Source organism: Lolium perenne, chromosome 4 (genome assembly GCF_019359855.2).
Source record: "Lolium perenne isolate Kyuss_39 chromosome 4, Kyuss_2.0, whole genome shotgun sequence".
NCBI lineage: Eukaryota > Viridiplantae > Streptophyta > Magnoliopsida > Poales > Poaceae > Lolium > Lolium perenne.
Genome location: NC_067247.2, coordinates 301,623,239 through 301,636,347, shown reverse-complemented (window position 1 = coordinate 301,636,347; position 13,109 = coordinate 301,623,239). Strand labels below are relative to the sequence as shown.

Sequence of the window (13,109 nt, the reverse complement as noted above, 5' to 3'; positions counted from 1 at the left end):
AATGTGACAGTGTTCTTCATTATTACTCTTGTATGGCATGAGATAACTAGCTCTGTTTAATTTCTTTACTACTTAAATTTACTAGCATGAATCTTACTCTGATCATTTTTCGCACATGGATGGTGAAGGTGCTAGCTATGAGGAGAGTGATGAATTTCACCTCGTTGTTAGCAAAACCTTCGGGAGGAGGAAGGATAGATGTTCTATAATGAATATGCAAAGGTTAAAGGCTTCAGTGTTCGAAAGGAAGAAGTGAAATACTTGCCGGGCACTAGGACGTGTTTCAGGTGGCTTTGCATGTGCTGGAAGGAAGGACACCTTACATTGGCAAACTTTGAAAGACCCGAACCAAAAAGGACATGATGTGCAACTGCGTCCATGAGGAGCAATGTGCTGTTGGTGTTATTGAAACTAGGAAGGTTGGCGCGGCGACACGCCGCGCCCGTGGGGTGATTCTGAGGCGAAAAAGAAAAGATACTTAATAGAAAGTTGGTACTACTGCATCTATAGAAATAGAGAGGATCTGCTAGTACTTCAGTAATAGCATTTGTCATAGTCATACAGAGTGCTTGTAGTAGCCTGATAAGGTCATTCATACTGGCCAAAGCTGCAAATAGATGACTACTACTATATTTTACGTCAGGTTTGTGGCCACGCCTAGACACAAAATATATTTTTCCACATGAACAATTTGGCTCATCAATCTGGGATTTTGCTCGTTTGACCTTTAGCTGGACTCACTTGCTGTAGATTAATTATATTTGCTGCAAAGAAAAGAGGATGGAATGGTTTCATTTTATACACTGCAGCCTATATCATTTAGTTACATCGGTCCTGAAATTTTACCTGGACAGGTGCATTGACCTATTTAGCTGGGAATAGTTCCATTGACAAAAACTCTTCTCATGTATTGCACTGTAGATAATGAGTATATATTGAGCTGCTAATAAGAATTCGCAAGCATGGTTATTTCTATAGTGAATAGAACCGATCGGAAAATGGGAACAAAATAGAGTATGCAGTAATCGAAGGATGGAAATCAAATAGATGATATAAATCCTATGTGATGTTAGATAAGTACCCTGAGAGAAGAGCATTATCTCCAATGTGCGCTGCCAGAGCTCCAAACTGTTGCACATTGTACGCAACATTGCAAAATTATCGAGATACATAAAATTTCTTGGATCTTTCTTCATGCTTCAGAGATGATGAACATCTCAAATGAAAGATCGGATTTTTCTTCAATTAGTCTCTGAAATGACCTATGTGGTTGCTTGGCACACATCCATCCAATGTATTTCCCTGGAACATTGATCAAAGATGAATTTTTAATTTATACGGAAGACAACTGGCCTTTCTTCAGTAACTTACACAGCAAGAATTACTTTTACAGGTTTTAGAAACTGGAAGCATGTGTCCAACTTAGTATATTTTTTTTTTTGAAACGAGGGCAAAAGCTTTGCCCTAATCTATTAATTAAGAAGAGTTTTACAAAAAGGAACCCGGATTACATCGAAGGCGTTACTCTCCCGGCATGACATTGCCCAAATGCTTGGCACCGGCCAAAACCCATAATCTAGCCTCGGTTTTGATTCTCTCTATAACTACTTGTACGGGCGCATGCTTGTTACGGAAAATCCTAGCATTGCGCTCATTCCAAATCTCCCAAGTGATAAGGAGCGTGAGAGAGGAAACCGCCTTCCTACAAGGAGTGCCGCCGCCCGCCATCAAGTTCCACCAAGAGTCCATGGAAAGCCCAACCCATTGTGCGGGTTGAATCAAAGGGATGCCGACCCAATCCTTGAAAGCATCCCAAATGCGAGCCGTAAAGCGACAATTGATGAAGAGGTGTTCCACGGTCTCCAGAGTTTGGTTGCATAGAGTGCAACGGTCACAATTTTGCCACCCCCTTGCTTGCAAGCGATCGGCCGTCCAAATCCTATTTTGCAAAAGAAGCCACGCAAAAAACTTCACTTTCGGCGGTGCCCAAGCCTTCCACACCAACTTGTTCATGTTCGAAGCAATGGCTCCAATGAATTGTATCTCATAAGCCGATTTGGAGGAATACTCGCCATTGGCCATGAGCCTCCAAACAATGTCATCCTCAACCCCATCCCGGAGTTGGATGTTGTCACTAAGTCCCCAAAGCTCGACAAATTGTCTAAGATAATCCATGTTGTTGATTTTTTCCAAGTCAATCTTCTTGACCCACTCGTTATTTCTCAAGGCTTGATGGACCTTCCAATTCTTTCTCTTCGAGATCTCGAAAATGAGCGGTGCGACCTCAATCGGCTTCCTATTGTTCAACCATGGGGAGTGCCAAAAAGGCGCCTTATGGCCATTGCCAAGAGTGATGGCCGTAGAAGCGTAGATTACCTCCATGTCTTCGAAAGAGCAAGGGTTCCCCAAGCCCTTCCAAATTTTATCGGGCTCTTTCCATTCAAGCCAAGGCCAACGAAGTCTAAGGGCCCTTGCAAACTTATCCAAATGAAGGATCCCGATCCCACCGAGCTTTTTGGGGCGGCACACGGTCACCCAATTGACCTTACATTTTGCCCCTGACGTGGTGTCCTTGGCGGACCAAAGGTACGCCCTCTCAATCTTGCTAATGAACTTGGTAGTCTCCGGGGGAAGCATAAGCGACGTCATGTAATAAGTAGCTTGTGAGGCGATAACGGATTTGACCAAGGTCGCACGGCCGGCGGTAGTAACTAGTTTCCCGGCCCAAGTTGGGAGCTTTCCGGCGCACTTATCCTCAAGGTGTTGGAAATCCGCCCTTTTGAGAGACCAAACCGAAAGCGGGAGCCCCAAGTACTTAAGGGGGAAAGTAGCTCGCGCCGCCGGGATACCTTCAAGCACGTCATCAAGGTCCACAAGGCCACACCGGATAGGAACAACGGAGCTTTTTTGGAAGTTGGTACAAAGGCCGGTTACTTCGCCAAAGCCATTGAGGATACTTGCAAGATTTTGGATGTCCTCCTTAAAAGGTGCTACAAACACCGCCGCATCATCCGCATATAAGGAGGTCCTAAGGATGGTCCCGCGGCCACGAAGCTTGTGAATGAGGCCGAGGGTTGTAGCATGCTCCAAGATTTGTGTGAGTGGGTCGATGGCGATAACGAAGAGAAGCGGGGAGAGGGGGTCGCCTTGCCGCAAACCCCGGCCATGGGTGATAGGGGTGCCGGCCAACCCATTGAGAAGGACCCTAGAGGTGGAGGTCGTGAGAAGCGCCACAAGCCAATTGCGGAAGCGGCTCGGGAAACCCCGTCTTTGGAGTAAGTCCACAAGATATTCCCATCGCACGGAGTCGAAAGCCTTCCTAATGTCAAGCTTGAAAAGCAAAGCCGGAATCTTGTTTTTGTGGAATCTTGTGGCAAGGTTCTTGACATAGAGGAAATTATCGTGTATGCTCCTTTTCTTGATGAAAGCACTTTGCGCGTTGGAGACAAGCTCATCCATGAGGGGCGCAAGCCGAAGTGCGAGCATTTTGGAGATGACCTTGGCAATGGCATGGATTAAGCTTATGGGCCGAAAGTCGGTGATTTGTTCCGCCCCCTCCTTCTTGGGCAACAAGACAATATTGGCGGAGTTAAGCCAATGGAAATTCTCGGCGTGGAGGTCCCCAAAGAGGTGGATGACGTTCATGACGTCGACTTTGACTATGTCCCAACATTTCTTGAAGAAGATACCCGTGAACCCATCCGGTCCCGGTGCCTTGTCCCCGGGCATTTGATTGATCGCATTCCGCACCTCCTCCTCGGTGAAAGGCTCCCCAAGGCTACTCAAATCCGGGTCCTCAAAATGGATCGCATCCCAATTGAAGTCACTAGCCCTTGGTTCACCTCTCTCCATGGTCGACTTGAAGTGGCTATGGATGATCTCTTCCTTTGCCACATGCTCGGTAACCCAACCATGGTTGTTCATGAGCTTGTGAATGTGGTTTTTCCTCCGTCTCGCATTAACCCTTAGATGAAAGAACTTCGTGTTGGCATCCCCCTCTTTCAAATTAGCAATGCGGGCACTTTGCTTTTTTCTAGCCCTTTCCACCACCGAGAGGGCAATGACTTTCCTCTTAAGACGGGCCCTTAGCACCCTTTCATCATTGGAGAGCGATCTATTCTCTTGGGCCATGTCAAGTTGCAAGATCACCAAAAGCGCGGCGTGCAACAACACCTTCCCATTGGAGAAGAGGCCGCGGCCCCACTTAGTCAACCTCTTTCCGGTGCAACGGAGCTTGTGGAAGAGAACTTGGCATGGCTCGACATGGGAAGAAGGCTCATTCCACGCCTTTTGCACAACATCATTGAATCCGGGGACCCTAGTCCAAAAGTTCTCGAATTTGAAAGACCTCGGTCTCCGAGGGCCACAAGCATCGGAAAGGAGTAGCGGGCAATGGTCCGACAAGGAGGAGGAAAGAGCATGGAGAACATGAGTGTCGAAGCGGATGTCCCACTCGGGGTTGCAATAGAAAGCATCAAGTTTGCAAAGCGTCGGGTTGTCCCTCTCATTGGACCAAGTGAAACGACGGTTTTGGAGGTGTATCTCCGCAAGCTCACACGAGTGAAGCGCCGCCCGGAACCGGTTTATCCTCCCGCGATTCACATTCCGTTTGTTCTTGTCTCTAGCCCTCCTAATTTGGTTGAAATCACCTAGAGCAAGCCAACGAACACCTTGCGGTGGCTTATGGCCCAAAAGCTCGGCGAAGAAGGGGTCTTTTTGGTTTGACGCCGTTGGCCCATATACCCCGGTGATCTTGAAATCACCCTCATGATCCGTGTTTATGAGATGCACATGGGCGGAGAGGCAATGATCGGAGAGAACCACATTTGTGAGTTGCACCACGGAATCGTCCCAAAGAAGGAGAATGCCCCCCTTAGTCCCAATAGATGGCCTCTCGGCGAAGCACTTCAAACGGTTGCCGCCGATGTAAATGGCGTCAGCGGCCGAAACAGCGTCGAGCTTGGTTTCTTGTAGGCACACAATTTGACAGGAAGAGGAAGCTATAATCTCATGTACGGTGTCCCGACGATCTTGATCATTTAAACCTCGAACATTCCACCCCAAAATGTTCAGCAGGATGTCTAACATTTAGAACTAACAGAGCCCGACTCACTAGAAACTAGGATGGCAAGCAGTGCCTGGCGACAATTCCAGAGGCTTAGTACATGCACCAGCCACGGAAGGCAACTGCCCAGATCCTTCCTTACAGCAACAGACAACAGCAGATTTCATCAACATAAGGAACAAACCGACCCAACCGGACAGCAGCATGGTCTGATCAGACATCAGCAGTGCCATCCACCTCCTCCAAGTCCAGCGCCGCAGCTCCTCCGCCCTGGATGAGCGCCAGGTCCACATCGTCTTCATCATCCGCCGCGATGTTGAACAGCGCCTTCATAGCATCGATGACCTCCTGCGTGACCTGCCCCTGGAATCTTGCCGCGAACTCCGCCATGGCTTGCTCGGTGACCACTTCTCCGTCCTTGATGATCCCTAGCCCACGGCAGAGCACCGCTTCCGCCCTCTTCGCGACAGGGGCCGCCCTCCTGCCAGTCTTGTTTCTTGCGGATGCTTGCTTGAGCGTGAAGCCGATCGTACGGCCGATCGTCACGCCGGCGAGAGTCTTTCTCCTATTCGTCGGCCGCTGCGGAGGTGAGGACGTGGGCGGCGACAGCAAAGGCCGCAGCGAGGGTGCGAAGAGCCCACTGGGCAGCTGCAGCCCCTCAGACGAGCAGCAGTCGGGCCTCCTGCGCGGCGGCGTACGCGCCAGCGGGCTGACATGGGCCAGAACCGGCGTTTGCGTCGGCGACGAAGGCGGGGTGTGGAACGCCGGAGACCCCGGCGGCGTGAGTGCATCGAAACCTGGAGGGCGAACCGGCGTCCCCTCGGACACCTGGAGGCGATCCTGAATCCACAGCTGGGAGAGGCGCTGACCCTTGGAAGCCGGCGGGGAGGGCAGAACCGAAGTGGGCGAGGACGAGGCCGCGAGCGACTGGGGCGATTTAACCGCCCGGGAGCGTCGGCGACTTGCACCAGGCGTGGCGCTCCTCGACGCCGCGCGCCCCTGGCGCAGCACCGCATCGTGGTCCAGCCCATCACCGTCCATGAGAATCTCCTCGTCGACGTCCGTGGAGTCCGCGTCGGAGACGAGGGCAGGCGTAGCGGCCTGGGCAGCAGGCGAGGCCGCATGCTCCTCACAAGCCTGCCCCAGCAGCAGCAGCGGCTGCCCCGCAGCAACGTGAGGGAGAACATCCGCAGCCGCCTCGCCGGCGGCCCTCCTCCGCCCCACATCCCTGTGGCTGGAGCGATCACGCTCGCGGTCACCGCAGTCACCGCGGTCACCACGTTCACCAGCACGGGCCGACCGGGAGAGGCTGCGGCGGATGGCCGCGCCCCAGCCCCTGGAGGAGTTCCTCCCGCGCCTGTCCCTGTCATCATCCTCCTCATCCCTTCTTCCCCTGTTGCTGCCGGCGCCCTCCAGCCGCTCGCCGCGATCGCGCATGAACTGCTCGCCGTCGACGATGCCCCATCTCCAAGTTCCCTTGCTAGGCATGGGCGTTTCTTCGAGCGTCAGGTCCTCAACGATATCCAGGTGAATGATGCACCGCCGTTGGAGTCCGCGACGGCCACGCTCGCGCACCCCCGGAGCAGCATCTGGGCCGGGCAAGGTGACCCACCCGACGCGCGGGACCAGGTTGGGATTGGCCACCCACGCCCAGACGCAAAGGGCCTTCGTGTACTCCCGCCGCACGCAGGTGTCCTCGATGTAGTCGAGCGAGCAGGACGAGCCGATGGCCTGCTGCGCCGATGCCGCGTTCCAGGCATACATCGGCACGATCTCGATGCAGAGGCGGACGTGGTGCTGCAGGTTGACGTGGTCGGCATTGTCCTCCAGGCGCCAAGGCCGGACCTGCACCTTGTAGCCCTCGAAGTCGAAGTCGTGGCGAGCGACGGCGTCGGCGCGGTGGTGGGGGAAGGTGAACCTGACGAAGAAAGGCTCGGGGAAGTGGTCGGTGACGAGGACGTCGTCCTCCAGCGCGCCCACCGTGGACGCGAGCGCGCGGCGCAGCGTGATCCTGGCGTCGCGGGAAGGCGGCCTGTCGAACCAGGCGTAGGCGGCCCTGGACAACAGCGTGGCAGCCTCCGCATTCATGGCAGGCGTGGCGTGGATGACCGCAAAAACCTCCGCCGGCCTGGTGATGTTGCCGAGCCTCGGCATGTCAGCGGCGCGGGCGGCGACGCCTGGAGCTTGAGGGCGAAGATCTTGAGGGCGAGGAAGATGCGTCGCAGCGGTAGGCAGGCTGGGTCGGCGACGAGCAGGGGCAGGCGAGGCAGTGGTTGGCGATGGCTCAGGCTCGGCAGGATGGTTGCAGTAACGAGAGCGATGCCCCGAACGGAAGCACCTGCGGCATTTAACAGGGTCCCTGCACTCTGCAGCCCTGTGCCCGCGTCTCCCCTTGAAGAGGCGGTGATAGCACCTTCCTTGAAGCCAGGCCGGAGCAGGCGGTCGTTGAGGAGCAGTAATGGCGCCTGGCCTTGAAGGCAAAGCCGCGCGGCGCGGCGGACGCGACCGCGGCCTCTCCCATCCCTCATTAGTGCCTGCCAGCCCGCGTGGAGGAGGAGCCGTTGAGCTTGGTGTAGTAATGGCGCGTCCGAGCCCAGCCCACCCACCAGAGGCATTGAAGCGGTCCGCTGCAGGGGAGACCCGACCAGCAGGGCGCAGCAGGTCAGGAGGCGTCTCCGCCACCTCGACGACGTCAGAGGAGACGGCGGCGCGGGCCGCCCCCACCGCGGGCGCACGGCCCCGATCCAGATCTGCAGGACCCAAGATGTGCAGGGGGAGTACCTGGGGGACAAAACCGACGGGCAGCCGCGCGGGCGGCGGCGGGAGGGGCCCGGGGGGGCCTCTCGGAGCAGCGTGGACGGCGTGCGCGGCGGGATGCGCGGCAGGCGCGGGCGGCAGCGCCGGTCGCCCGCGGGTCGCCGAGGGGCAGCTCCAGTCTTGCATAGCGTTTTTGTACCACGGATGTTTCTGCTCGTCCAACTTAGTATAGTTTTCCTGCTGGTGTAGACTTGTTAAAAGTGGGGTTTCTGCAGTGTTTTTTATGATGATCTTATAGAACTAATTTCATCCAAGAGAGTTACAAATGAAAGAAAAAAAATTCGCACTTACTTGGAAACATAATTAAGCAATTGTAAATGGACTGCATGCTGATCATGTAAAGCAGATAATGCCATCTGTAGAACTGGATTATAAGGAATTCAGCAAGAAGAAGGAAGCTATAATGTCTGCAATAATTTGAAGAAACCCGCCAACATAAGCAAAAGCCAGCGCGGACAAATGATTAGCCACGGGTCCAATTGTAGCACCCAACGGATGCCCCTAACATGAGGTGAATTACGTATCTGTGATCTCCATATCTATGTGTATTCCAGGCTTTTGTGATAATGAACAGTTCGTATGTATAAATGGGCCCTTCCAGTTCTTCTCCCAACTGTTCTACAGGATTGTTTGGTCACAACCTTGCATGGTTGCTCCCTGTAATAGTGAGATGAACAAAAAGGGTATTTCTCAAGACGGGAAATCAAAACACAAACGCATTATGTAACACGTACCAGATGATGTACCATTATAAATAACTGGTCCATATATAAACTTGCCAGTCTCTTAACTGGTCAATGCGGTTCCTTGGCCCATAACCTTCCATTGCGTTTCTCTGTGATTTCAATTAAAGCTGAATATTTTTTTACAAAGAAGGCAAATGAATTTCTGCACATCAAGTTGTGTAATGAGCAATAAATTTTACTATTTTTTAGCTTTCTACCCGTATACAAAACCCTGAAGTATGTATGCAAGAAATATGGTGTGCTGACTTTCCTTTTTTTTTTGAATGGTTGACCTTGTTTTAGGTCCATGTCTGATCCTCCGTATTAAATTAACCATGTTCGAAATCATCATAATTCTGGACACTGAAATATATCTCCCAGGTACCAACATCTAAATTTCACAAACATGGCATATTATCAGTTGAATTTGCTGATAAACATGTATATAAGTTTGAAAGAAGAGGAACATGTGAAAAGTTTGGAAAAGACCGTTAAGAAGTAATCCTGAGCAGGGTCAACTTTACGTTGAGAACTTCAAATAATACAAATTGATGGAAGAACTCGAGATTAATGTGCTAGTTAGAACATACGGAAGGGCTAATACACTGTTAAACTCAAACCATGAAACCTGATATTGTACTACAGAGCACATTGTAGTGAGAAGACTATTCAAGAATGATTTTGGACACGTAAGCTTAAGGGAAAGGATAATGCATATCATCTTGAATGTGCTAGAACAGCCATTGGATTAATCGATCTATTACTAATACTGATGTGTTGCTGGAGACTGGGCAGAAGGATACAACTCTCACTTTTACCATGGCAGCGTGACTGTAAGGTGATGGTGCTAGGACGTAAGTTTCAGAATGAGAAACATCTGATCTTACTGTCGAACCCCTTTTCACTGCTGAACTTGAGGCTGGTGGGGCTGTGCAAAAGGATACCACTGAATTGCTACCGATGGTACAGCAACAATGCATTATATGTAGAAACCATGAAATATTCAAATTTCATATCGAGATACCAAAGAGTTATAGTGTACAATATTAAGAGTGAATGTTTTTTTACTTATCGGTGCAAGGACCGAGGATGCAGAAACGGGTGGTTCTTTTCAATTTACAGCCTGCATAAGGAAGAAAATCCTTGGTGAGAACATCAACAAAGGAAAACAGAAGAAATTAACAACATTGGAGACAATCGACGACATTTTCACCTGTAGTCTGCGAGCAAGAAAAGGACGGTGCAACCCGGCCTCTCAAACCTGCTTCTGCTGCACGTCTGTCACGATCTGCGTTGCCAACAGTGTTGTCATCGTCGCGTGGAAGCTGAGCCGCGCTCCTAGATCAGCAGGCGCCGGGTAGCCCCGTGGTCGATCTGGGCAAGGACCACTCCACGGTCGTTGCACCACTGACCCGTGCGCGACGCGGGCCTCCGGCCAGCCAGGCAGCAGCTACACCATGATGCACGACATGGACATGTTCGGCGGTTGCGGGCTTGCGGCGAGAGCGGCGGGGCAACGGGGCGACGTGAATCAGCAGAAGCACCAGCCGGAGCAACAGCTCTCACACTCCCAGATCAGAAGAACATCAGTCTGGCAGAGTGTCGCACAAATGTGAGGAAATGGAAATGGAGCAGACGATCTAGATGCAGTCGCAACCTGAGGAACACCAATCGGCCACAGATATGAATCAACCCATGAACAATACGGAATCAAAAATGAAATCGTGGACACACATGTATCACGGACCGACCAATCACGCTGAATTAAACTGAAATCATAACGTGCCTGCACAATAAGGCTGGTGCCAGTCACCTGTTATAGCCTCGCCACTCAGCTTTTATCCTCACTCTCATCATACTCTCACCCCACTCTCACCTCACGGTGCCAGTGCACGGGCTATAGTACCAGCTCTCACTTCTCTCTCCTCCACATCACCATTTCTTTTTCAGATTAAATTATTTCACTCGATTTTTTTTAGACATTCAAAATAAAGCAAGAAAATTATTTTATTCAACTCAAAATGTTACCGATTACATAATAATAAATAAAATTGCATAATAAATTTTAAAAATTACATAATAAATAAAAAATAAATTCTAATCCTCTTCCTCCTCCTCCTCGTCATCATCTTCCAGACCAAGCTCTTTTTCCACCATCTGGATAGCCTTCGCATGTTTGCGCTTTTCTGTTTCGTTCATCTCGGCGGTTCATCTGTCTTTCATTTTGTTCCATTGCTTGAGTAGCTTAGCCTTCACTAGACCATTCCACATGTTCTTCATCGCGAAGGATTTACTTGCTACCTCACTGTTTGATGCGGATTCCTTCCCCTTCCTCCTATCCTTACGTGTCGCGGCATTGGCTTTTTTTCGAATTTTTTGAGCCAGCAACGGCTAGCCCAACGGCTAGCTGACGTGGACGAATCAGATCGCGCCACATCAGCTGGCCGTTACCCCTCCCTCTCGCCCCTGCTCTCGTCCCGACCCGCCAGCGCACCACCTCGCTCTCGCCCCCCTCTCGCCCCCTCTCGGCGCCAGCGCGGGCGGCAGCCGGGCGGTAGCGGGCGCTACCGCCGAGCGGTGGATCCACCTCCCCGCGCTGACATCTCGCCTCACTATGGCCTCCCTATCGTCTCCCGGCGGGCGGTACCGCCCGCCCTAACGCCCTCGTTGGCACCAGCCTAAAGAAAAAGAGATATCCCTTGGAGCCAACCGCGAACTGAGGAGCCGGTCGCAAGAAAGCTAACGATCTACATAAAAAAATAAGGGGAAAAAAGAAGAGTAGTTTATAAGAGAGCGAAGAACAACAAAATCAACGAACCAAATTCAACACGAAGAGGAGCAGACGACATGATGAAGATGGAACACCACCATCTAGACCCGTCCGTCCGCTTGCTCGCAGTCATGTCACCCTGCTCGTGCTGAGGGCGTCCGCCGCTGACTGCCGCCATAGGCCCCGCAGCCCACGTTGCCATCGATGTGGGCCTGCCGGCTGCGCCCCTGAATCGGGAACAGGGGATGGCCAGGGAGGATAGAGGAGCTCAGCGTGGGGATGCATCACTCTAATTGGGTGCCTGCAGGACGGCCAGGGAGGAACCGAGGAAGAGGATGGCCCTGCCCAGTAGGAGCATGTGGGCGCTAGAGGGGAATTTGGAGGAAAAGATTAGTCGGCAGGACAGGGATTGAGTAGTACTGAAGGGTTCTCCGCCGCTTTGACCGCGATGGTGAGAGGCAGATAAACACGCAAACCGGGAAGACCGCTCGCCCTTCTACAATGTTAAAACAATATACGCGTCAAAGATTATAATCTGCTGCAATCCTGTAATCTGAAACTTTGTTCATAAACATGTAATCATTCTGTACAAATAGTTCGGCACACAAGATAGGTCATCTGTGCAGAGAAAAATTGATTATACTGGTTTTTTAAACAGAAGGCTCGACGGGCCTAACTTTGAATTAACAAAGCCCTCAACCGGCTAGGATTACAACGGAGACAACAACACAACAAAAGAAAAAGAAAACTGGAGATACCAGTTTGAAATACAAGCATTGGTGCCTTGGTGTGAAAGTTAAAGCCTAACCAACAAAAGACTAAATGGAACAGAGCCAGGCTCTAAACTCCACAGATTACACAGGCGCCCAAGACTTTAGCTAAACACCGGCGGCTCAGCAACTTCAAGCACCGAGACGCCACTCCGCGGAACTGCTCCCGACCGAAGAGGTACACATGGCAGCTAGCAGAAGACCACCGACACCATGGGACTAGTAGACTGCGCTAGAGAGCAGACGAAACCACCCGATTTCAAAGGGGGAAGCTTTACAACAACGCCTCCAGGAAGGGGAGCGGCGCTCTCGAGCGTCGCCGTTGTCGGCACAGGGACGTGCAACGCTTTCGCGACAGCTTCAACACCCACACCAAGGAAGACCTAAGTCTTTGCGCCGGCCATCAGGACAACCACCAGCTAATGAAGAGTACATGTGTCCCACGTGCCACGACACAGACTCCGACAACCACCCTAGGCTCGAGCGAGGCCGCGCAATCCGGAGGCACACCTTTTATAAGAAGCCAATCATAGCCTGACGCAGGGCATCGACGAGAGGGATTCCGCGGAGGACCTCGGCAAAATCGCAAGTCAATATTGCAGCTGATAGTAACCAGGGGACAACAACCAGCGCCATGATGTGTGTCATGGCCACGCCTCCAAGGAGGTAAACGGTGTCTGTAAACGTCGTCGTTGCCGGCATTGGCCGAAGCCTTTTGGTGCTTTCGCGGACACACCATCGCGCACGCTTGCGTCACAGAAGGCCAAACTCCATGTGACCAAACTAGCCGAGCAGCTCCGAGACACACTGTCCCCGCGGTTGTCAGACTGGCTGGAGAGGATCGAACTACCGGCGGCGGCGAGCCATCACCATACCATTGCCTCACCACCCCACCAGCCAAGGATCCCAAGCCCTCACGAGCCGGAGCAAGCCCGAGAGAAACACCAGATGACCCAGCCCCT

The 13,109-nt window shown here is 52.0% G+C and overlaps 2 long non-coding RNA genes across 2 annotated transcripts; both read right to left on the bottom strand.

Moving 5' to 3' along the window:
- Positions 1 to 416: 416 nt before the first annotated feature.
- LOC127295940 (uncharacterized) lies at positions 417 to 8,877 on the bottom strand. Its single transcript, XR_007848168.2, has 4 exons — positions 8,174 to 8,877; positions 1,082 to 1,302; positions 847 to 940; positions 417 to 764 (listed from the first exon to the last, which is right to left on the bottom strand). It is a non-coding gene; the product is annotated as an uncharacterized lncRNA (long non-coding RNA).
- An 8-nt stretch (positions 8,878 to 8,885) lies between these two features.
- Positions 8,886 to 11,779, bottom strand: LOC127295941 (uncharacterized). Its single transcript, XR_007848170.2, has 3 exons — positions 11,426 to 11,779; positions 9,821 to 10,264; positions 8,886 to 9,730 (listed from the first exon to the last, which is right to left on the bottom strand). It is a non-coding gene; the product is annotated as an uncharacterized lncRNA (long non-coding RNA).
- Between the last annotated feature and the right edge of the window lie 1,330 nt (positions 11,780 to 13,109).